The sequence below is a fragment of the Sabethes cyaneus genome, chromosome 2, assembly GCF_943734655.1.
Source record: "Sabethes cyaneus chromosome 2, idSabCyanKW18_F2, whole genome shotgun sequence".
In the NCBI taxonomy this organism is placed as follows: domain Eukaryota; kingdom Metazoa; phylum Arthropoda; class Insecta; order Diptera; family Culicidae; genus Sabethes; species Sabethes cyaneus.
Genome location: NC_071354.1, coordinates 22,332,588 through 22,356,583, shown reverse-complemented (window position 1 = coordinate 22,356,583; position 23,996 = coordinate 22,332,588).

Below are 23,996 nucleotides of genomic sequence, written 5' to 3'. Positions count from 1 at the left end.
ACACGCACACGCACACGCACACGCACACACGCACACACACACGCACACACACACACACACACACACACACACACACACACACACACACACACACACACACACACACACACAGTTCCACCAGATGCTGGACGCGCTGACTGAAAAACTCATTGGGCGAAGGCCGATCACCGTTGCGGGAGACTTTAACGCTTGGGCTGTGGAGTGGGGGAGCAGATGCACCAACGCCAGAGGATACAGTCTGTTAAAAGCCCTGGATAAGATGGAAATTCCTGAATCCTGATCCTGATCCTGAATGAGAACGAGTTGACAGATATATTTGTCAGGGCATGCCATAAAACAGGAACCGAGAAAAGAGCGCCGACCGGCTTATTGGTGGGATGCAGCAATTAGCAACCATCGTGCTAGTTGTCTCAGAGCCAGAAGACGCGTCCAAAGAGCCAGAAATGAAGCAGATCGGGAAGAACGCAGCGCGGCGTTTAGAGTGGCTAGGGCTGCATTGAAACGGGAGATTAAACAAAGTAAACGCAACTGCTTCAAGGAGCTGTGCCGAGAAGTAAACGCCAACCCCTGGGGTGACGCGTACCGAATCGTTATGGCAAAAGTAAAAGGTCCTGTGACAATTAGGGAGTTGTGTCCGAATGAGCTGAAGGTTATCGTGGAGGGACTTTTTCCGACGCACGCCCCTACGATGTGGCCAACAATACCGTACGGTCCAGAAGAGAGGGCCAGCGCTGATGGTCTGCAAGTCTCAATCGATGAAATAGTAGCAGCGGCAAGACAACTAAAAATGAAGAAGGTCCCTGGTCCTGATGGGATTCCTAACGTGGCTCTTAAGGCAGCAATACAAGCGTTCCCGGATTTGTTCAGGACCGTGCTGCAGAAATGCTTAGAAGATGGTAGCTTCCCGGACCGATGGAAGATCCAGAAGCTAGTGCTGTTGCCGAAGCCAGGGAAGCCTGCGGGGGATCCAGCGTCATACAGGCCGATATGTCTACTGGATACATGCGGGAAACTCCTGGAGAGGATAATCCTGAATAGGCTTACGAGGTATACAGAAGGTGAACACGGTCTGTCAAACATGCAGTTTGGGTTCCGGAAAGGGAAGTCCACGGTGGATGCAATTAGGACAGTGATCGAGCGAGCCGAGAAGTCGTCCAAACAGAGGCGAAGAGGAGATCGTTTTTGTGCCGTTGTAACGATCGACGTAAACAACGCCTTTAACAGCGCCAGTTGGGAGGCCATTGCCGAATCGCTGCATAGAATGCATGTCCCGGGATATCTATGCAGAATACTGAGGAGTTACTTCAGGAATCGGACGCTTGTTTACGAGACCGCCGAGGGGCGTAAGACGATGAACATTACGTCTGGAGTGCCACAAGGCCCAACGCTCTGGAACGGGATGTACAACGGTGTACTGTCTCTGAAGCTGCCTAGAGGCGCGGTGATCGTCGGCTTTGCAGATGACGTCGTGCTATCGGTGACAGGCGAGTCACTGGAGGAGGTAGAAATGCTGGTGACAGAGGCGATCAGAACTATCGAGAACTGGATGCATGGCGCAAAGCTACAAATCGCCCACCATAAAACGGAGGTTCTGCTGGTTAGCAACTGTAAGACTGTGCAACATGCAGCCGTCACCGTCGGAGAGCACATTATCACTTCAACGCGCGCGGTCAAGCATCTGGGACTAATGATAGACGACCGGTTGAACTTCAACTGCCACGTCGACTATGCTTGCGAGAAGGCGGCGAAGGCTATCAATGCGATAACCAGAATCATGCCGAATTGTTACGGGCCGAGTAGTAGTAAGCGGAGACTGCTGGCTAGTGTGCTATCATCGATACTGCGGTATGGTGGTCCAATCTGGATCTCAGCACTACGATCGAAGCGGAATCGCGTGAAGCTGAATAGTACTTTCCGACTCGTGGCTGTAAGAGTTGCCAGTGCATATAGAACAATATCGTCGGAGGCAGTATGTGTTATCGCTGGAATGATCCCCATCAGCATCATGCTCGTGGAAGATAACGACTGCTACGGACGAAGAAACATCAGAGGAGCGCGGAAGCTGGCGAGAGAAGAGTCGCTGTGCAAATGGCAGCAAGAGTGGGATAGGGCCGAGAATGGTAGATGAACGCACCGACTCATACCGGTTCTGTCAACCTGGTTGAACAGGAAACATGGAGACGTCGGGTTCCACTTGACGCAGTTTCTCTCGGGTCACGGTTGCTTCAGGCAATACCTGCACCAGTTCGGGCACGCTGCGACACCTTTCTTCCCGGAATGCAGAGAGACGGTAGAAACACCACGGCATGTGGTTTTTGAATGTCCTCGATTTGCCGCGATACGAAGGGAGATGCCGCCCCTGACGGTGGAGAACATAGTACGCGAAGTGTGTCGGGAGGAGAGCGTGTGGAATGCCGTCACCGGCGTTGTAGCACAGATTATGTTGCAACTGCAAAGACAGTGGAGAAACGACCGGCGAACTAGCGAAATCCCGATTAGCAGACAATCTTGACAGACGCGTCGGTGGAGTGACGAGCGTGACGGAGCAAACCAGGCTTAGACAGAAATACTACGAGGGCGGCCGTGAGAGGATAGATGTTATGTTGGTCGCTATCCCTGGATCGGTTCGCGTCTTGATAAATGAAGTGGTAGTGTGGCGACGAAATCGACGGAGCAGTGCTGAGGCCAACAAGAAACCCTGCGAGTGCGGTCGTGAGGAGATGGAAGTCAGCAGAACCCTGCGAGGGTGAATGTGAAGGAGTGGACGTTATGACGGTCATCTCCGGATCGGGGTGTACAGAAACAGCCTCCCCCCGAAGTAATACTTAACGGTAGTTCCGGGGTGGTTAAGGTCCGACGCCCGTGAGGTTTTTAGTGGGTTAGAGTTCCACACTGTGCCACGTGATGTAGCAATATATCATTAGTGTACCTGGCATTGAGCGTTTCCTCACGTAAAAAAAACGCACACACACACATACACACACACATACACACAGAATGAGTGAGAGAGAGAGAGAGAAAATAGTCAGATTTCGAAACTGTGTCAAATGGTAGTAGACACTCGGTCCGCTGGGCTACTTTCGAAATTTAGTTTCCTGAGTGATCACTATATCTTTATACCGTAATGTTCCGATTTTGTCAGCTCCTGATTTTTGTCTACCCTCGACTTTGTCTACCCCCGACTGTGTCTACCCCCGACTTTGCCTTCCCAGATTTTATCAGCTTTTTATCTCGATTTCGTCAGCTTACAAATTTTGTTTAACTTTTGTGCTTTTAAACATGATTTATAAAACTTTTGAGCCCGCTTGAAACTATTCTGATTCTCTGGGGAGAGTTTTTGAATAAAATGATGTCTTCTTGCGAGTAATTCGGGGTCAACATTAGGGTATTTTTTTTAGTAAAAGTTCTATAGTTCCTAAACTAACAAAGATAGAGATATACTATATTCAGCAATGTTGTGTATTTTTACTATTTGTACAACTTTGTAAAACAGGAAAAAGTCATACAATAACTGTAAAAACAGCTAAAATAGAAAAACTGATTTTAACGATTTTTCATTTATGAGAAATAGGATTTTTCTAGCTTTGCTGAACAAATAAAAGGTTACTCTCTTCAGCAAAATTTCTTGTAATAACATGCTGTAAAACTTTGCAGAACACATCAATGTGTTATATTGAAACTGAAGGAAAATACATTTTTTATTGCACTTTTAGGGGGATTAATCAAAATTTGAATTCCGCTGAAAGATAGAACTTTTAATTTTAAGAAACTTCCCACGGTTTGATAAACCTAAAACCAACTTTTCCCGCTCAAAGCTAATGCGCACCAAAAAAAGTTCTGGACCAGTGTGCTGTGTCCGGTTCATTGAGCTCTCGGTTGACCAATTGAGAGTTAAAATTTAATTTTTAGTAGAAGTCTTCGATATTGCAAGGTCTTAAGTTTTGAATTTTGAAAAAATTTTCGAAAAAAAATCCCGATTTTGTCAGTTTCCCCATTTTGTCAGCCCAAAATTCAACATGGGGGTGACAAAATCGGAACATTACTGTACTATCTATTTATATAGTAAAAGGGCAAAAAGGCTTTGTTTCTTTTTCATTATAAGGATTTTCGAAGGGAAAATCTTTGGGGTAGTCTTTGTAAAGGAGGCGGTTCAAATAAGCAAAATAGGTTTCGTCTTTTTTTTGTGGGTGCGGGGGAGAACTAAAGGGGGAGTAGAGCTGTTCAAATGAAGAAAAAGGGGTTTTTTTACATTATGAAAAGTGGCTGAGAGACAAAGGGGCCCCGAGTAAGATCGGGCACTCAGCTAGTAAAATAAATAAAATGGGAGTCTGAAAGAAGTTTGCATAATTTGTTTTTTTTGTGTATCATTTTGAAATGTTATTCGTGCACAAATTGTGCTAGTTTGTAGTAATCAGAAATGTCAGAGGCAAATACCAAAATAGGCAAAACTCTATAAAAAAATCAGAATTGTACATAGCCCACGATACGCAATCTAAGTTGGAGTCCCACAAGGAAGCAACATAGGATAACCAATTTTTTTAAATCAATTATATCGGAAACCAGTGCATTTAGGTCATTTCAAATATTTTATACAGTTTTTGTCCTTGCGGTGTTGGGTCACTGGGGGTGGGGGACTGTGGGGTGGCGAAAAAAAGGAAAAGATTTTTTTAATCGAGCAAAAAAAAAGATGGATTTTAGTAGGCATTTTTACTTAAAGTTTAAACGTGAAAACTAAATCTTTTTTGACTTTGATACCTATATACGTTATTATTTTCGTGCCAAAATCAACGAAAAAAAAAAACAAAAACGATAGAATTCTTTTAGGCCGATTTTCAGAAATTCCATTGACTCCCATTGAATTTAGTAAAAACCAGTTACTAGCTGTCTACTCAGTAAAACTTACACGGACGACGTCAGACAGACGCAAGCAAAAAGTTTGTCAGGCTGATAATGATTGATAATTCTTGCCTGGTTAGGATAAAAAGATAACTATCCCAAATCTTGTAAAGATCCACCTTTACAAAGAAAATTGCACAATTCCAAATGTTTTAGAATCTATCTAGACTCCTACAAGTTTGTGGGATTTCAACTAGATTTTCGATGTATTCGCAATGAAGCCCATTACCAATTTGTAAGTAGTCATCGCGGTATCAAAGAAAATTTTTGAACTGAAACGATCTGAGCGACAGTGATTGCTTTGATAATGCATCATTACGAGGTTTCAAGAAACATAGACTGTTATAAAATGCAACATCACTAGCAATATTGTCTACTAAAGGAGGTTACTGATGATATTAGTGGATGTTATTCCATTTACAACTAGCTGTATTTTATTGAGTTGTTAAACTTCCACTGAAAGAGTAAATGTAAAGGTAAACAACGCTCCCATTGCAATGGAAAATAAAATTTACAAACTAAATTTTTATAGATGTCTACATTTTTACATTACGACCATTCAGCTCTGCACCTCACCTGCATTTTAAGCAAAATCCAATTACGACAGAAGCTTTTCTGGGGGAGGATAAAGTTCCATTCATAAGCAGCTTCACTTTGGATCCTTGCGAGGATGCGATGGCAAGGCATGGCAGCGGCAGCAGTCCAACAGTAGTAAGCTGAAGTCTGTCTGCTGCTGCATTAGCTTTCAACACGTTTACGATTTAAGTGGTTTCGTCCCAATAAGAGAAATGACGATTCGCAGCTGAAACTGAATGTAATGATAGAAATAAATCCTTTTAACGTCGAAAGGTTCTCGGAAGAAAACTTGTAAAATTAGCATTAACCACCTGAAATGACTTTATGCGGAGATGCTTTAATGTATGTCTTTGAAGTTGAGCTTCTAAATGTGGCGATAAGTAATGATGATGAGTTCCCATAAAAATCTAGCTTAATTTCTTGTATACTCATACATCGTTCAAACATAGTTGTAAACCAAAACAGCAGAGTTTTAATAAAATACTTTAAACAGAATTTGATTCGCAAAGAAATTGAACTTTGCGAGGAATTAACTGAGTCAGCTTCCGTTGTAATGACTCTCTTACACACAACAGCTTTCTGCTGAGGAGGAAATATGTGCCTAGACCGTTCAGCTACATATAACCAAGAATGTACGTCCAAGCAAAGCCTGAAGGGCCAGAGCACTTGCCACATATCACATAGCCTGGTAATTGGTTCAACAAATTATTAAATTGATTTATTAAACCAACATCCCGCACATGTATGGTACAACAATACATCGTCGTAGTGGCATTGGGTATCCTCGCACGAGAGTTAATCCAATGTGGGATAGGTTGGCAGAGAAGGGAGGGATGGGTAGCCATAAAATGTGTATAACCGGACACCGAAACAACAATCAAACCCCCTTCCCTTCGGGAGGACGATCGGCGTAGGCGGAGGTCATGGCAGATCCGAACGGGACATGCAGCAGCGCATCCATATAGCTCCACACTGCTGCCTAACGGGACGGGACCGCAGGCGGGGGCTATCGGCTTAGGGACGGGTAATTGAATTTATAAATTCCATAGCACTGTTGAATACGGACAGAAACGCACACGCAGACAAAACAGCAAAATGCAACGTGAATGAGAGTGACCATGACAGGCGGAATGCATTTCACTGAGCCGTTGTTGTTGTTGCTAAACCGGAGAAAATATCGTCGTTTTTTGTTGCTCTCTTGTCGTTACAGCCAGCGCTATCCTTGTGACATTTTCCGACCCGAAGGGAAACTAGTTTGACCGCCGAAGTGAAAATGGTGGAAATGAATGGAAAATTGAAAACATGTACGGCCACCAACTCGCTGACTCGTGAAACGAGCCGTGTCGCGTTTGATTCGTGCATTGCCAGAAACCCGGATGAGAGAAAGATGTCAAATGTCAAATTTCGTTTGCTTCAAACGATGATGAAATCGTATTAGAGTCAAAAAGTGGTTCGCGCTTTGCAACCGAAATATTTATCTGCAACATAAATTTTGGTGCCGTTTGATACTAGAATGTGCACTGCATTAATGCAATTTAAGCAGACCTGCCTTGAAATATTTCTGGCTTTGACTTTTGATCTTTTCAACAGCACTAGACTGCTGCATTTGAAGTGATGTATATGAAACAATTTATAAGGCGAATAGAACTCATCTTCAACACATTTGCTTCGTCCACTTATGCAATTTTCGTTTCGCTTCCCGCCTGAAATGCAACGATGAAGATCGTATAATGCCTAACTAGTGCAAGACATACGCCTCATTCGACTCGAAAGGTTATTTCAAAAGGCTATTTGGCACATTTCAATGTTCAATTAAAACCAATTGTACGGCCCAGTTTCAAAAAACATATTTATTAATTTAACTCTACCAAAGTATACCGAGTGACGACGCCTCCAAGCGGTTCAGAGCGGCACAGAAGCCACTCGACACGCCCGTTCATCAGCAACAACGTATGACAGTTCCAGTCGTAACCCGGCTGCGCCCCTTAGAAGAACCAGGAAGACCCGCATCGTTGAACGTATCGCGCTAGATTGAGATTTCACGATCGAAGTGAAAATCTCTTCGTCGCAGCCAGAAGTACCTACCTACCGGTAGTCGGTGTAACATTATGACGACAGTTGAGCGACTGCCAAATTAAATTGAAATTTACCAGTTTACAACACCCCCCGCCCAGTTTCCTCCAAGCGTTGTACTCGAACTCCTCCAGGGAGGTGCCATATTGCAGTCGACGAAAACACGAAACGCTTAGAAAGGGACCGGAATCCGCGGAGCGGGAGAACCAAGCCAGCGTAATCTAATAAGAGAAATATTGCCTGACAGGCAGAACCGACAGGAAATCTTACTTTTGCCAAAGTGAAAATAACTCTTTCTGGCTCGTTGCGCTGGCTGGTAATGTGCTCGTGTGCTTTGGGAAAGATAAGAACGACGACGACGACGCACGATGATGCCTGCTGAATTTCGCGTGGGATTCCCGGTTCGGGATGAGAGGCACTCGAGCCTGCTTGCCTGCCTGCCTGGAGGGCTTATTGACGCGGAATGGTTTCAACTTTTGAAATGCGGCAATTCGGGAAGAATGACGCGATATGTAGGTATATTATGATATGGGCGCAGGCAGGCTGTATCCTTGGCATCGTAACGTTTCGTAATTAGATTCCAGGAGTTGAGGATGTTAGCTAATCGCAAACAGGAGTTCAGAATATTAACGAATGTTCAGCTACGGAACGTTAGTTACTGGATTTGGTGATATTTTGGAGAAAAAATATCTCTAGAATACAATGAATATATTCATCGTTACAGTTTAGATATCATTTTACATAACAATCATATGTATTTATAGTGAAATAGTGATTTATCGAATAACAATTAAGCTTACAACTGCATTAGACGAGACCTCTCGATGCTGCACCACTGTCAAAAAAGTGGAGAGAAGAATCTAAGAGTTTCCGTGAACACCACGACTAAAATTTGTATATTAACGCTCTTCTTATATTAGAGTTATGGCAGAAAAAAATTAAACATAAAATGGCAAGTTTTAGGAAGTTTTTTCTACTGTAATCATTCATAATAGGCAGTTTAGTGGTGTAATTGGGTGAACAACAGACTCGACTAGAGATTGAGAGCTGTGTGTTTGACTCTCACCTTCGCTAATTCTATATTTTTAGCCTAATATTAAGAACTTTTCAGTTTGCCTGAATCTACATTTTTCGCATTAAGCATTTATTCTTCCCCTACAGACAAAATAAGCCGACTGCCACACGTCGTTAGAAAAAGAAAAAACGAAAATTAATAATAGAGCTGAGAATTTTTATATAGAGACGATGTGGTACATTCTTAAATGCCAACGTATCGACCTCGGTTTTGGATCTTCTTCATGGCTTCTAAAATTTGTCTTTTATTAGTTATTTGTGACTTGCTAATTTTGTAAATGCAATCATTGAAAGTTGAGAAAGAAACAAAGAGAAAGTTGAATTCAGTTAATGTCCAACTTCAAGTCCAATTTTAATTCGTACATTAAGTTCCATTTCAAGTGCAAGCTCATGTCCAGGACCAAGTCTAATTTCAACTTTGATTTTAAGTCCAACTTCAAGAGCAATTTCAAGCTCGTTTTCATGCCCAACTTTAACTGCTTTCAAGTTCAACTTCAAGTCCGCTTTCAAGTTCAATTTCAAACCAATTAATATTAATTTTGATTTTTTTAGTCAAATTTTAAGTTGAGTAATGGCGCACTTTTTGAATGGTAAAATTTTCATGGTAGCATTTTATGTTGTTCCTGGCTGAAAAACTCCCTTTGCCAGGATAGTTATCTAATTCAAAAATCCCGTTTTCCGTCTTATTAACCAGGCAGTATACCATACGTCACAACAGTTTCTTATTGAAATGTAAGTTAATTTTCTAAACATATTTACAGATGAAATACCGATAGATCTAGAGGTAGTCCATCTCTTTTTGCTCCAGGAAAAAAAACGGAAAAGAGCACGAAAGAAAAAACGTGACAAAAACCTCACAAATGGGATAGAAAACAAAAAAAAATGGTATAAAAAGATAGATAGATAGATAGATAGATAGATAGATAGATAGATAGATAGATAGATAGATAGATAGATAGATAGATAGATAGATAGATAGATAGATAGATAGATAGATAGATAGATAGATAGATAGATAGATAGATAGATAGATAGATAGATAGATAGATAGATAGATAGATAGATAGATAGATAGATAGATAGATAGATAGATAGATAGATAGATAGATAGATAGATAGATAGATAGATAGATAGATAGATAGATAGATAGATAGATAGATAGATAGATAGATAGATAGATAGATAGATAGATAGATAGATAGATAGATAGATAGATAGATAGATAGATAGATAGATAGATAGATAGATAGATAGATAGAGATAGAGATAGAGATAGAGATAGAGATAGAGATAGAGATAGAGATAGAGATAGAGATAGAGATAGAGATAGAGATAGAGATAGAGATAGAGATAGAGATAGAGATAGAGATAGAGATAGAGATAGAGATAGAGATAGAGATAGAGATAGAGATAGAGATAGAGATAGAGATAGAGATAGAGATAGAGATAGAGATAGAGATAGAGATAGAGATAGAGATAGAGATAGAGATAGAGATAGAGATAGAGATAGAGATAGAGATAGAGATAGAGATAGAGATAGAGATAGAGATAGAGATAGAGATAGAGATAGAGATAGAGATAGAGATAGAGATAGAGATAGAGATAGAGATAGAGATAGAGATAGAGATAGAGATAGAGATAGAGATAGAGATAGAGATAGAGATAGAGATAGAGATAGAGATAGAGATAGAGATAGAGATAGAGATAGAGATAGAGATAGAGATAGAGATAGAGATAGAGATAGAGATAGAGATAGAGATAGAGATAGAGATAGAGATAGAGATAGAGATAGAGATAGAGTAGGACAAGGTTTGCCAATTCGAATTTAGAGAAGTTTTGTGTCTAATTTCGTGTCTTTGCCCAAATTCTAGTCTAATTTAATATTCAAAAATCCAGTTCTATTGCGCCATTATTGTCCGGTTTGAAACCAATTTCTAATTAAATAGCCAATTTAATTCCAATCTCAATATAAATTTTTACTCCAATTTCTAGTAAAATTCCAATTTCAAATGTAATTTCAAGTCTAATCTCAAGTTCAATTAAAATCCAACTAATGTCTAACTCCAATTCTACTTTTTGGTTCAATTTACTTCAAATCCATTTTCGTGTCCAATTCCAAGTCTAATTCAATTCCAATTTCAAGTAAAATTTCAAGTCCAATTGCAAATAAAAACTTCTATTTCTCTTCTAAGTCCCATTCCTGGTCTGAATCCTAGTAAGTAGTCCAAATTACTTCAAATTTAAGTCTAAATATAAATCCCTTTTTAAGTTTAATTTGAAATAAAGCTTCAAGCCCATTATAATCTAAGTTTAAGTCTAATGTATTGCCTCATATCAAGTCCGATTTCAAGTAGTGTTGCGAAGCCCTCACTCATGTGGCCTAATTTTCTCGAACACGCGTTCGCATTCTAACGAACACACTGGCATGAACATCTCTCTCGGACTTCGTTTCTTATTTCTTCATACCCTGCGACAAGCATTTTCGAGCGTCTAATTAGCTATCAGCCACGGCCGTCGCTCTCGCTCATCATTGCAACCTGAGCAGTTGATACCGATCGTTCACGAGAACCCGCAGTCTTACCCGCATAGGGTAAGGTAGGGGTGTGAAAAGAACAAGAAAAGAAGAATTAAAGCAACATCTGTAGCCATTCATCTTACTCACGCTCTCGTGGACTGTTGACAGCTCACGAGCTGTTGGTTTTATGAGCGTGCTGCGCAGAACGACGCTACGAGGTTGTGCACTCAGAAGTAGTGATGGTAAAAATTCAAAATCTCAATACTCATCAAAAATCAAATGTCAACTTGATCCTATGCAGAAAAACTCACTCGTGAGTTTTTCTGTTTTCATAGCAAGAAGCACAAAACTCATGTGTATTTCTTCTCGCCTGATCACATTCTGATTTGCTTCAATTGCTCCCCGGAGCTATGCACATATACATACAAATTCGTTTTTGAACAGCATAGGCATTCTCTCGTGCGATGCGTAGTTGTGAGTGAGCGTAAGAAAATGAATCTCTAAATAAATCGCTAAGTTAAACCAAACACACATTTATATTACATGTCTATCTAATTCGAATTAGGCTTTTTACTTTCTAGTTAAGCAAATGTCGATTCCCGCGAAGGAAAAATGTAAATTCCGCCAATATGTTTACCATCATGAATGGGTGCGACTTTTTTCGCTGCTGATGTTTTCTCTGACGGTAGATTCTCTTTCGCTCTCTGGTTCGTTGTATGAAATGTCAGCTGTGGAAGAATTAAGCAAAATGCTCACTGCTGAATTTGGTTCACATCGCATAGCAACAGAGACATCGCGTATAATAGCGAAAGGATCTCATATGTGAGTTTGGCGCTTGTGACCAAGATTGAAATTTCATGTGCTTTCAAATCTCATTGAGTTTGTTGCTGCTATGAATGTCTCAACACTGCTCACATGTGTGTTGTTTGCAGAATGTATGCACATAGCACAAGCGGTTGTTTATCATACGCTCGCGTCAGTGCAGTAAGCGTTGGATGCTGTGCTTCTCACACTCGTTCGCGTATGGGTAGGAATCGTTTGCTTCTCGCTCGATTTGCAACATTAATCACAAGTACATTTTCAAACCCTATTTCTAGTTCAGTTCCAAGACTGATCTCCAGTGCAATTTCAACTTTGATTTTAGAACCAATTGTACCCGAATGTCCGGAGTTTTCAACCTAATTGACCGGTATTTTTGTCATTATGGTTATTTTCACCGTATTATGGTCATTTTCACCGCGTAGACCATTCTCTCCCATGCGCTTCTCATACGTTCATGCTAAATTTACTGTCGTCTTTAGGCATTTCAACAAGATCAATCCAATTTATCATTAAAGAGTTAAATCGACATTTTCGGACTGAAAAATCACACCCTCTGAAGATGTCCTGGGAAGTGTATTCAGTTCACTCCACTGGCCACTAGTGTTACTTAGTGTTGCGGACCAAATCGTTCTTTTTAGGACAAGAAGATGTATTTTTCTCTATCCTGTTAACCGCTAGTGCCGCCAGTCCTTGCTGTCGATGGACTTGCGGACTGAAACCGTCGTTTTAAGGACATGATTGAAGAGATAAATTGTTATCCGCAAGTTACTGTTCCCAACGGTTTCTGGCTTGAGTCGCAACGGTTTTGGCTTGCTCTTGTCAAGACATGTCTGTGCATACTGTAATTTACTTACTTACTTATGTGTCCATGTCCGCCGGTCCGGCAGAACAAAGGGATGAAATCAGAGATCTCCACTGCTGACGGTTACCCGCCATGGCTTTTACCTGTCGCCAGGACAGGTTCTCGTCTACAGCCCGGATGTCGTTGGCTAAGCTCCGTCGCCATGAGCCTCTGGGTCTGCCTCTTCTACGCTGTCCTTGTGGATTCCAGTCGAGTGCTGCTCTGCAAACCTCGTTCGCTCCTTTCCTCAAGGTGTGTCCGATCCACTTCCACCTACGCTCACGAATTTCTGTGGCTATCGGCCGTTGATGACACCGACGATGGAGTTCCTCATTGGATATCCAATTATCAGGCCACCAGGCACGAATAATATATCGCAGGCACCGGTTAATGAATACCTGCAGTTTTTGCATACTGTAATAGGCCTGTTAATCCATTTTGTTATACCCCGTGGAGTCTGGCACGACTCCGACACCCATAATTGTATCACAATTTGCCAAGCTTTACACAATTGAATCGTTTGTTTCAGGAACCCCACAAGCACCATTCGACATGAGTTAATTTTCATGAGTTTTTGACAGTTTTGAATCCTCGGGGATTCCTACATCTTGTCTCAAATTCTGGAAAAGGTTGGTTCCACAAACTCCGTTTAGTTGGGGTTGAAAATATTTCTAGGAAATCAGTTTTTCGTTGTTTTCCTTCAATTGTGTCTTAAGCACATTTGAGGTTTCTCAAACAAACGATTCAATTATGGGTCACTTTTTCTGCAGATTTCCATAGCAATTGCAGAATTACATAAGGGATATTTTCTTAGGATTTCAAAAAGCAACGCACTACAAAACTCTTATAAGAGGTAATATTGTAAAAAAACCAGGTCCATGACTAGTTTATTAGGTAGTGCTTTCCAACAGACCATTTTTGGTGTCATGGTGAGATAGTGAAGATCCCACCGCTGTCACCATAATGTGACTTGACTACAAATTAGACTATGTTAAGTGAAGACGCGCGGGTTGAGGCGCTACACATGAGGTGAATTTGACTGACTTTCAATGATAAGAAAATAATGGTATTCAGCGAGTAAGAGAGTTTGCAGCGTAGCTTTGCAATAAAGGTTGTCGGTGAATCCTGAATATAATCGTACCAAAATCAATTTTATAATGGCAATTGTAGAGAAAGAAATCAGAATAATCCCTATGAAATGGATCACATATTTGACAATCAGAATAGAGAATTGCTGAGATTAACGGTTTATTTTAAAACCGGTAATAATTTGTTGACAATTTGTTAAGTGACCCATAATTGTGGAACGATTGTTTAGGCTATTCAAAATATTAAACTTGAAAATGGTTTCCGTTCCCTTCCATCCCATATAGTGGTCTTACGAAACATGGGAAGGCTTAAACTAATGAATACAATTATGATGAAATAATGAATATTTTATTTTTAAATGATATTTTGATCCTTTTTATTTCCTGCTGACTGGTGATAGTATATTTGGAACTTCTGACTTCTACATGTTCGACAACCTATCCAATAAATTTTATTAACCACCGTTTGACAGCTACTAACATAAATTTTCATTTCTCTTTTTTCTTTTCCAGGTAAGCTCCCTTTCACATCGAAATGGCATGTAATCCCGAATGCCCTTACTGGTAAGTAGTTTCCCATCTGGAACGCCCCGGGTTAATCCACGTGGTAATCAATCCGCTTTGAGCCGTGGCTGACCTGTTGGCAGTGTCTAAATCCTCGTGGAAACAACCTGCGAACACGGTCTGGTCTGGTCTGTGTATTGGGATCGGGACGGATCGAATCGGCTGGCCGGCCGTACTAAAAGTCAACGATGACAGAGACTGGCTGTAATCCTCCGGTTCCACGGCCATCACCCACAAACGGCCAGCCATCGAAGACGACTCATGCATTATTAGATGGAGCTTACTCGATGTTTATCGCTTTATTTCGCGTCCGTCCGACCGCTGCAGACCTCTCGAGACGGTCGGGCGGTCGGTCGGTTGGCGTCTTGAACGCGTCGTCAGCCAGTAACAGCTTAGTGTAAAAGTAGTAGGTATTCTAAGCCAAGCGGGATGATTATAAACACATGTGTTGCTTTCTTCACAAAGCGATCCGGCGCGTAATCCCTGACCTGCTCCTCCTGTCCAAGCCGGTGCTGCGGTCTTTCGGATTGGGTCAGGGTCTCGCACAACCGACAACGACGACGACGACGATGACGACGACAATGGCGATGGTTCAAGATGCACACAATAAAAGAATCCATATACGAGAGATTAGTGTTAATTTATAGCGGTTGGATTGTCGAGGCGGCGGATCTGTGTTTTTGGAGACCGTTTTTATTTGTGACCCGAAAATCTGTGAAAAGCACCCTGTTCTCGTTGTCGTCGTCATCGCCGTGGCCGTTGGGTGCTTATGGAGAGTATGTGATGAAGGTGGTGCACACTTGCTCCTATAATACTGCCATTAACGAGCGATGATCCCTTCGGTATTAGCCGTGAGTTCTTTTCTCCTTCACGAGTGGATAACGACTGTGATGAAGTGGGATTTGGTCTGTTTTTCGGAAGGTTTTTATTGAATTTTAAGAGATGTTTGTTTACATCTAAATTGATTGTCGTACGTGTTTGGCTCACCGTTTTCCAGCGTCAACGTGTTGTTGCCCGATGCCGGAGCTCAACCGTTCGTCTGGTTAATAGATCACGCTGAACAAAGCGTCCACTTGATTAGCCATTTAAGCGGACGGAGCGCGGATCTCCGGCCCGTGCTTCGACGGCAGCTGCCTGCTTTGTGACCACCGATGAATCTGGAATAAAAGGGCTGCGTCACCCACCATCATCAGCGCGCGTGTGGTGCGTGTGTGGGCGTAGTGAAACTAACATCATCATTATTGTTCAGCGAACGAACATATGTACCAATCCACAATGGTCTCTAATTGAATAATTCCAGTGACAAGCGTTCAGCTCATCGTCATCGAATATCCCACACGGTTATCTCCGGCGATGGGGGCATTTTTACCGCTTTTGAAAGTGTTAATCAAAAATAATCGCTAATGGAAAAAGGTTACCCGGCTGTGAATGTGCGCTGATGAAGATTATGGATTAATTCGTTCGGGTTTGTCGAGTTTTAGGTTCTTTCTATTAATCTGCTACGATTGTGCAGCATGATGACATGACAAGTTGGTAGTTTAGAGGGGTTTCTGTTTGCTGCTGATGACAGTTCATACATTACATTGCCCACAGATAAACATAATTTGGTTGATAGGCAGTATAGATAGATGAGCTCAACCTTATCCTACGATCAGAATATTTGATTCGTATTTGAAAATTCTGTTTTCAACTAAGGACATAATTCAAAAATAAATTAAATGTCACTTAAAATTCATGGCATTGTTTGCATGTGATAATGGTTTGTTGGGTCAGTTTCAGTAAACCGGAAACAAAAATTCACTTTCATTTCGAATTCCGTGGGAAACAATTTGCTGTAAACTAATTACACATCGTACATATTTGATGCCCACCAATAATGTACCGCCATTAGGCTACATTGCAATTTCTAATTAAATAAATCATGTAATTAGTAGTGTCCGCCCGTAGGGGTAAGCGTGTTGTTTTCCACTCGGGAAAATTGTTTATGAAAAACAATCGTTAATGGAAAAGTCCAACAAATCAACTGATAGGCAGGTAATTGAAACTACTATAAAATATGCGTTTATAAATGCGATCAGCGTAATATGTGGTTCAGCGAGTCGATTGTTCAATTCATTTCACACAATAAGTGGATAGTAAAATATGGTCCAGTGGGCTAGACAACCAAGTACAAGCTGGACGGCATCTATCTAAATGTTTTAATTGGTAAAAATGTGCCAATTTAAAACCAAATTATTTTATAGGAGCTTGGATTTCGCTACATAGGTTTTCAACTGTTTAATACTAGTTGAACTTTTGCTTTTATCTGATGACGCATATCATAAATCAACTGATCACACTTCTAAAACAAACTCCATTTTATTAGTTCAAAATTTACAAAAGAGCTGATAAAACCGAAGCAAAACAGTATTACTGTATTTTCTGTAAACTCTGTAAACTTCTGTAAACTGTAAACTGTATTTTCTAAGAAAATTTTCACTCAATAAAGTTGCGATGAATCAATTGTTTAATTGCGGTATGTTCGTTGAAGGTACCTCTACACAGCAGTATGTAGGTATTATTGAAACAAAAAATTTACTCGGAAACACCAGATAGCTGCGATCATACTTCTTGAGTGGATTTTTTATTGTCAAATAAGTAGCTTGTTAAAAGCTTCCAAGCGCTTTGGGACATGTACGACAAAGCTCAACTGTTGTTTTTACCTACAACTACTTCCGATGTGTATGCACAAAATGTACCTTAAGGCAGCAAATTTTGACTTATTGTATGTGTTGTGTACATTATTGACACGTTTCTATCACAGCAATCTCTCATTCCCTAATGATCCTGTATTGTTCATTGCTGTTAAAAGTCTTGCTTGTGCCTGTAGGAGATATAGTAGGCATGGTGCAGAGTAGAGTGACATTCTCTGTAACATTTTTAATAGCCTTTCAGAAGCGCACGAATAAACGCTTACAGAAGTAATTTGCCAGAGTTCGGATATTCGCCTTCAATTAATCGTCTACATACTATAAGTGTTATTTATTACAAGCTGTAGTCCGCAAATTTAGCATTGCATGATCAAGTTAATTGATGCTCAATTGATGTTAATTAATGCACCATTGTTTCATAAGAAAAATCAATACTCTGCTAGGTTAAGATAAAGTTAACATTACAATGTCCGGAACTAATACTCCAGGTATCTGAGAATGAAAACAGGGAAATGTTTGTTTACTGATATCTTATTTTTCTTTGTTTACTGCTTGTCCTGTTTTATGATATTTCTGTTTTGTCTATTTTCTGCTTTCCATGTTTGCTGGTTTTTCTGTTTTCATTGTTTTCTGCTTACCCTGTTTTCTAATTTTTCTGTTTTCTCTGCCTAAATTGGGGAGGTTTTCTAATAATATCTCTGATTTCTCAACTTTCTCGTGCAACGATTCTACTGATTTTATAGCCGCACCTCTCAGCCGAGATTCGAACATATGAAGACTGGCTTGTTAAGCCAGCATCCTACCCCGAAGCTAACTGAGCGGGCTCTATCTAACATTTTTCCTGCTTTCTCTAAGTTTTCTGTTTCCTGATTTCTCAGATTTCTCTGTTTGCTGATTTCCCTGTTTTCTCTGTTTCTGTCTTCTCTGTTTTTTTGGTTTTCTTATTTTTCTGATTTTTCTGTTTCACACTTCATACTTCATTAGGTGTGTAACCTAACGCTCGGCTGTCCAAATCTCGGCAAAATTTTGCCGTCTTCGGTACTTTTTTTTAAGTGTGTCGTTTTTTGTGGTTTCTTTGTTGTCCGATTTCTCTGTTTCCTTCTTTCCCTATTTTCTCATGCTTCCTCTTTTTTGCTCTGCTTTCTCTGATTTATGTTTTCATGTTTCATAATTTTACTGTTTATTCTATTTAATGCTTTCCATATTTTCTATGATTCCTCTGTTTTTTTTTGTTTTCTGCTTTCCCTGTTTTCCCAGTTTTCTATGCTTTCGGATTCACCTATTTTTTAATTTTGTCAGTTAACCGCTTCTTCTGTTTTCTCTGATTTCTGTTTGCTGATTTCTCAGTTTATTCTGTTTTCTGCATTATCTGTTTTCTGGTTTTCCTGTTTTCTGATTTCCCTATTTTTGGTTTTCGGATTTCCCTGTTTTTCTGTTTTCTGATTTCTCTGTTTTCCGTTTTTACCGCGTTTTCTCTGATTTCTATATTTCTGATTTCTCACTTTTCTCTGTTTTCTGATTTCCCTGTTTTCTTTGTTTTTCGATTCACTCGTCTTCTCTGTTTTCTGATTTCCCTGTTTTCTCAGTTTGCTCTGTTTTTTGATTAGGCCATTGCAAATCATTTTTAAGGTTTTGTCCCTCCCCTTGGAAATTGGCTTGAAAAATCAGGGGGCAAAAAAATAATTTGGAGGATATGAGTCAGTTTTTTTTTATAAAATCAATTGTCCGTGGGCTTTACAGTCTGAAAAACTCGAAAAATGAGTTTTCACGTTTAAACTTCAAATGGATATTCGCCTTAAAACCTATGTTTTTTTACTCGATTACAATTCACTTTGTTTTTTTGCCCCCACCTTCAGTGGCCGAACACCGGAAGGACAAATAGTTTATAAAATATTTGTACTGGCCTTACTTTGCCTTCTGCTTTACCTGTTTTTTGATTTTTCTGTTTTCTCTGTTTACCGCTTCCCCAGTTTTCTGTGATTTCTGCTTTCCCTGTTTTCTCTTATTTCTGTTTGCTGATTTCTCAGTTTATACTGTTTTCTGCATTCCCTGTTTTCTCTGTTTTCTGGTTTCTCTGTTTTCTGGTTTCCCTGTTTTCTCTGTTTTCTGATTTCCCTATTTTTCTGTTTTTTGATTTATCTGTTTTCTCAGTTTACCTTTTCCCCTGTATTCTATGATTTCTGATTTCTCAGTTTCTATGTTCTCTGCTTTACCTGGTTTCTCAGTTTACTCTGTTTTTTGAGTACTTTGCCTTCTTTATTTTCTTATTTTTCTGATTTAGCTTTCCGAGTTTTCTGTTTGCTCAGTTTACCGCTTCCCTTGTTTTTTTTTCTGATTTCTCTGTTTTCTGCTTTCCCTGTTATCTCTGATTTCTTTGTTTTCTGATTTCTCATTTTCTCTGTTTTGTACTTTACCTCTTTTCTCTGTTCTCTCTGTTTGTTCTGTTTTCTGATTTCTTTGCTTTCTGCTTCACTTGTTATCTCTGTTTTCTGATTTCCCTGTTTTTTATATTTTATCTGTTTTGTGATTTCCCTGTTTTCTCTGATTTCTCTGTTTTCTGATTTCTCATTTTACTCTTTTTTCTGTGGAAACAGACAACAAACAGAAAAATCAGAGAAAACAAGGGAAGCGGTAAACTGAGAAAACAGAAATGAAACAAAGAAAACTGAGAAGGCAAAAAACAGAGCAAACAGAGGAATCAGAGAAATCAGAAAACAGATAAAATTGCGAAATTAGAAAACAGAGAAAACAGGATAGGCAAAAAAACGAAGGAAACTGAGAAATCAGAAAACGAAGAACACACGGAAGTCATAAAATGGAGAAAACAGGGAAATCATAAAACAGAGAAAACAGGAAAACCAAAAAAAAAAATGACAAAACAGGAAAAGCAGGAAACGGAATAAACAGAGAAAATTGAAAAACAAAGTAAACAGGATAAGCATAAAACAAATAAAAAGAAACAGAGAAAACAGAAAAACAGGGCAATCAGAAAACATAGAAATCAGCGAAATCAGGAAATAGAGAAAACAGGGAATGCAGAAAACACAAGGAACTGAGAAATCAGAGAAAACAGGGAGAGTTGTAAACTAAGAAAACAGAAAGAAACAAAGTAAACTGCGAAATAAAAAAATAGAGAAAACAGCGAAAGCAGGAAACAGAATAAACTGCGTAATAAGAAAACAGAAAAATCAAAGAAAACAGGGAAGCCGTAAACTAAAAAACAGGAAAACCAGAAAACAGAAAAAATCAGAAAACAGAAACTGAGAAACCAGGGAACAGAGAAAGCACGGAAATCGTGAAACAAGGAAAACAGGGAAATCATAAAACAGAGAAAACAGGGAAACCAAAAAAAAACAGACAAAGCAGGGAAAGCAGAAAACAGAATACACGGAGAAAATTGAAAGTAAAGTAAACAGGATAAGCAAAAAACAAATAAAAAGATACAGAGAAAACAGAAAAAACAGAGAAATCAGAGGAAAAGAAAAAATCACAAAACAGAGAAAACAGGGAAACCAAAAACAGACAAAACAGGGAATTCAGAAAACAGAGTAAACTGAGAAATCAGCAAACTGAAATCAGAGAAAACAGAAGAATCAGAAAACAGTGACAAATAAACAAACAAATTACAAATTAAAAACAGAGAAAACAGAGTAGGCAGAAAATAAAGAAAACAGAGAAAACTGAGAAATCAGGGAAATCAGGGAAATAGAGGAAACAGGGAATGCAGAAAACACAATAAACTGAGAAATCAGAGAAAACAGGGGAAGTGGTAAACTGAGAAAACAGAACAGAAACAAAGAAAACTGCGAAATCAGAAAATAGAGAAAACAGGGAAAGCAGAAAACAGAATAAACTGAGCAATCTGAAAACAGAAAAATCGGAGAAAAGCGGTAAACTAAAAATGCAGAGAAACCAGAAAACAGAAAAATCAGATAGCAGATAAATCAGGGAAAGCAGGAAACAGAGAAAACAGGGTAATCAGAAAACAGGAAATGCAGAAAACAGAGAAAACAGAAAATCAGAAAGCAAAGAAGTCAGAGAAAACAGCAAAATTATAAAACAGAGGAAACAGGGAAAGTAGAAAAGAGAGAAACTAAGGAATCAGAAAGCAGAGAAAACAGGGAAAAAAAATAGAATAAGTTAGGAAATCAGAAAACACAGAAAACAGGGAAAGCAGTAATGAGAGAAACTGAGAAAGCAGAGTAATCAAAGAAAGCAGAAAAATCATAGAGCAGAGAAAACAGGCAAAACAAAAAAAAAACAGAGAAACTAAGAAATCAGAATGCTGGGAAAACTCGAAAGGCAAAAAATTTAGAAAACAGAGATAACTGAGAAATCAAAGAAAACAGAAAAATCACGAAACTGACTGCGCAAAGAAACCAAAGAAAGCTGAGAAATCAGAAAACAGAGAAAACAGAAAAATCATAAAAGAGAAAAATTTAAAAAAACAGGATAAGCAGAAGACAGAGAAACTACCCAGCTAGCACCAACTCGTATATCAATACACGAAAATTATCGTAAATATCTCTTAACAAACTCGAAATCGTAATTAAAGCTTGATAAAGTGGGACCAAGTGGATTTTCTATCGTATATAATGATAATAACTGACATACATACGATTTTCAGCACAAAATCGTATAGCATTGCGAAGCGGGTGGCGCTTAATGGGATATTATCGAATATAAATACTTATATAGTCGTAACCCTTATAATTATTCCTAATCACATATTTCGCCCAGGGGCTTGCAATGGGTGCCATGTTTTTGTTGCCAACATCTCAGTACATCTCGACAAGTTTGGCAGCAAATTTACCTGTCAGACGGGCGCTTTTCCTGCAATAGCGCCCGTCGACTGTCAAGCACCGTTCGTTAAGATAGGGATAGCACCCTGCTGATTTCGCCTCCAAAATAGTACGGATATGCCATTTTTTGCTGATTAATGCTGATTTTTATCTTTTATATATGTACTTATGAAAATGCTAGCTGGGTAAGAAATCAGAGAACAGAGGAACCATGGAATGCAGAAAATACAGAAAACAGGGAAAGCAGAAAAGAGGGAAACTGAGAAATCAGAGAAAACCGAAAAATCATAAAACAGAGAACACAGGAAAAGCAGAAAACAGAGGAACTCAGAAAGCAGAGCAACCTTGGAAGGGCAGAAAAGTGATAATTCGGAAAAAGCAGAAAAATAAGGAAACAGTGAAAACTGGAACATCAGAAAACAGAGAAACTGAGAAATCTGAAAACAAAGAAATCAGGGAAAACAGAAAAATCATGAAACAGAAAAAACTGAGAAATCAGTAAACAGAGAAAACAGGGAAAGCAGAAAACAGAGTAAACTGAAAAATCAGAAAACTGTGAAATTAGAGAAAACAGGAGAGGTGTTAAATAGGGAAACCAGAAAATTCAAAACAGGAAAACAGAGAAAAAGAAAACAGACATGTAAGAGATCCAAGGAAACAGGTCAATCAACAAACTGAGAAATCTGAGAAATCAGAAAACATAGAAAACAGTAAAATCAGAAAACTGAAAAAACAGGAAAAGGTTATCTGGAATTAAATAAAAAGAAAACTAATCCAATTTTATTCTACTATGTATATTTATTCTTGACAGATACGTATTTCGCCTACGACTTGCAGGCTTCCTCAGTGTCTGATTTCGAAGTTCGAAAACAAGCATAAACATACATAGTAGAAATAAATTGGATTAGTTTTCTTTTTTATTTAATTCAAGGTTTCGTATTCTACTAAGACGCTCCAAAAACCTCAGGAAAAGGTTAAACTGGGAATGCGGAGAAAACAGGCAAGCAGAAATAGCTAAAAACAGAGTAATCAGTAAATAGTGAAAGCAGAGAAGAGAAAAACCTGAGGTAAGAAAATGAGGAGAAGAAATATGGAGTCCTAACAGGGGCTTGCCCCTGTTGGATTTTAGGCATTTTTACTTAAAGCTTAAAACCAAATCTATTTTTGCGTGTAGTGTATGCATTATTATTTTCCATGCAAAAATTTTTGAAAATTTTTTGACAAAAACGAGAGAAATTTTTTTTGGCCGATTTTTGGAAATTCCGTTTTTCGAATTGCCATTTCTGTTTCGTGCTAGAAGCATTAACTAAACTCGTACACTCATTTTTCGAGTTTCGAGCTCACAGACAATCGATTTTATAAAAAAATGACTCATATCCTACAAATTACTTTTTTGCCCCCCGATTTTTCAAGCCAATTTCCAAGGGGGGGTGTCAAAATCTTTAAAAATAATTTTCAATGGCTTACCTACTAACAAGGCAGTGTGGCTCAGCCGTCACAAATCTTCCACATTATTGTGAGGAACGTGCTACTGGAGCCAAAGATGCTGATACCTGATACCTGATACCAGCCGTCACCCAAACCCGCAGTTTTGAGATCAGAATGCTGGGAACCACACAGCATCGCACCTCCTAGCTTGGCTACTCAATAGAGCTATACTGGCTAAGGCCACGTGGAGGCGCTAGGTAGGGGCTTGGGATGGCTGGAGCTATGTTGGACGCTTCATTTCCCTTCTCCATTTCATAACCAACTGAAAAGTTCTTGATATTTGTTCTATTTGTTGCAATGTATAAATTACTTAGTAATTATTTCTCATTCAATATTTTCGTGGATATCTATGGACATATTATTAATATTTATTTCGTTAAAACGATAATAGTAATAGAGCAAATTCATGTCATTTCTTTGGGTTAGGCTGGATTTAGAAGGGTTCTGGATTGAAATGTTGCTTTTTTGAATCAAATCAGTTCATGATACATTTGAGTTTTGTCCCAATTTATTCAAGGACGATTACTCTCGGCTGTCGTTTTTAATATTTTATCATTCGCTGTTCG